Raw genomic sequence first — 2,860 nt, 5'->3', positions numbered from 1 at the left:
GCGAGGCTACATACATAAAAAGGGGGTAATGGCCCCTAATTTTAATTTTTTACATGTAAATTATATGTAAATTTTAGTTTAGCCCCTTCTTTAAAATTTTATTTTATTCTTATTTCATTGTGTAAAATATTTTTGACCCCTTCTAATATTTCATCTAGTTCCGCCCCTGTATGGGATCTCTGCCGGACTATTCTGAACAAGGATATGTATATAAAAAAATTTTTTTTGACAGGAATAGAAATGGAAGCAAAATTTTTACGGATATCCCAATGGATCTCAAATTTATGTGAATTACCTTAGTTGTTCTTAACGGCTTATTTCTACTATAGGTTTGTTTTAGAATAAATCTATATATACAAATTAATTAACCAAACAAGTCCAATAAGTCATTTACATTCACGCGCACAGGTTATTTTTTGTGTCCCTGTCTGCACATGTTATTCTTCTTCTTCGTCACTCCTGATACTTCGTCTTCTTCTTCTTCTTCTTCTCCTTCTTTTTTATTATTTTTCTGTTTCGTTATCGTCGTCACCAACATCACCTCCTTCTCTATCTCCTCCTCCTCCTCCTCCTTCTTTTTTCATTAGATTTTTTTTCTCCCTTCTTCTTCACCATCTTCGTCATCATGATCATCATTATTATAGTCATCGTGGTCTTCTTCTTACACATATTGTCATTATTATTGTTATCGTAGAATTTCTGTCATATTAATGCCGTTGCCTGATCCAAAATTAATTTGGATGTGTTTTTGTTGATAATTCAGTCATTTTTGTGTGATACTTTTAAACTCAGTTTGTGTGTCGTAATCATTAAAGAAAATACTTATGTGTATTTGTAGCAAAATTTCGGTGTAAAAATTAAGAAATTTATGTGTTATTGTTAAGAAATTTAAGTATATTTTTATTTTGATAATTTTTGCATAATTCAAAACTCTTCCTCTTCATCATCCTCATCTTTTGTCGCTTCTTCTTCTTCTTTTTCATCACCATCCTTTTTTTCTTATTCATCTTTTTCTTCTTGTTTTACCTTCTCAAGTTTCTTCTTGTTTTACTCTCTTAACAATAATAAAAACAAAAAAATCAAATAAAGAAGAAGAAACATATAATGCTGCAAAATTACTTGAAAGGGGATGAACCTACATTCATTCAATTAAAAAAAAGAAAGAAATAAGAAAAAAAGAAAAAAATATACATTGAAGAAAATATTTTTATGTAGTTGTAGAAAATTTTTAGTGTAGGAGTTCTGAATCTGAATTATTGTTGTGATGAATCTATTTCATTCTCGTTTTGGTGTATTTTGAAAAATTTTTGGTGTATTTTGAAAATCTTTTGGTGTATTTTGAAAAATTTTCGGCATATTTGTATTATGATAAGTTCTTATTTTACTCTCTTAATAAGAATAAAAACAAAAAAAAAATCAAATAAAGAAGAAGAAGAAGAAATACAAAATGCTGCAAAATTACTTGAAAGCGAATGAACCTACATTTATTCAACTAAAAGAAAAAATAAATAAGGAAAAAAGAAAAAGAAGAAAATGCATTAAAGAAAACATTTTTGTACATTTGTAGCAAAATTTTGGTGTAGGGTTCTGAATCTGAATTATTATTGTGATGAATCTGTTCCATTTTTGTTTCAGTGTGTTTTGAAAATTTTTCGATGTATTTGTATTTTGATAAATTTTGTATAATTCAAAACTCTTCCTCTTCTTCCTCCTCATTTTTAGTTTCTGCTTCTTCTTCATTTGCTTATTTTATTTTTTTATAATTCTTCTTAAGAAGAAAAAATCAATCAAAGAAAAAAAAATACATGATGTTACAAAATAAATAGAAAGAGGAAGAGGAAAAAAATGCAGTAACAATAATAACAATAAAAATAAGGATGATGAGGATGAAACACGCAAAAAAAAAAAAGGAACGCGAAAAAAAAGGAAGAGAACACAAAAAAAAAAAAAGAGAAAAAGAAGAAGGAGGAGGAGGAGGAGGAGGAAGAAGACGAGAAGAAACGTGAGATACAAACATTAAAAAATGAATACGAAGAAAAACGGCTTAATTTCACATGCGCATTATGTGAGTGAGTTTTGTTCGCTGAAAATTAACTTATTTACCAAAAAGATTTAGACAAATTCTACTATATAGATTTGTGGTGGCAGCTTGTGGTTATAACAAATGATAGAGGAGGAGATAGGATGTAAAGTTTGAAAAAAAGCTGCACAAAAAGTTGAATTTAACCATGCGAGGAGGTTATTACTAGTTTACTATTATGCCGAACTATTTTGGGATTTCATACACTTATCATATCATCATTCATATGTAGAAAATTGATATTGAAATAATAATAATAATAATAATAATTAAAAATAAGTTTAAGCAACATTTAATTGAATCTGTATATGTTATATAGAATAATTTATAATTTTTTTAGTTATATTAATTTAATTAATCATTTTAAATTAAAATAAAATTCTATAATAATAAATCAAATAATAAAATTTGATTTGTTTTATATTTATCTGAATATATAAAAAGACTTAAGTATATAACACTTATAAAAAATGATTCTTCTCTTATAGAATTACAAATTATTTATATTATTAAATATTAATTGAACACAGTTGTTATTTACCCACAAATCAGTTTGTCACTGAATGAAAGTAAATATGAGCTAGGCCTTTTAAATAATGACGTTGTTGACGAAGATGACTTAGGAAAGGCTGAATGAGTTTGTGGGGGTAAACAACGATTAAGACTTAGGAATAGGTTTAATTTACTGAATAACGAGTCAAATATTTCTCTTTTTTTTGGCTTATACTATGTGTATAACAATGTGTTCGAATAATATTTAATAATATAAACAATTTACAA

Source organism: Arachis ipaensis, chromosome B06 (assembly GCF_000816755.2).
Source record: "Arachis ipaensis cultivar K30076 chromosome B06, Araip1.1, whole genome shotgun sequence".
NCBI classification, from domain to species: Eukaryota; Viridiplantae; Streptophyta; class Magnoliopsida; order Fabales; family Fabaceae; genus Arachis; species Arachis ipaensis.
The sequence above is the reverse complement of the archived record's forward strand: the minus strand, read 5'-3'. Positions refer to the sequence as shown.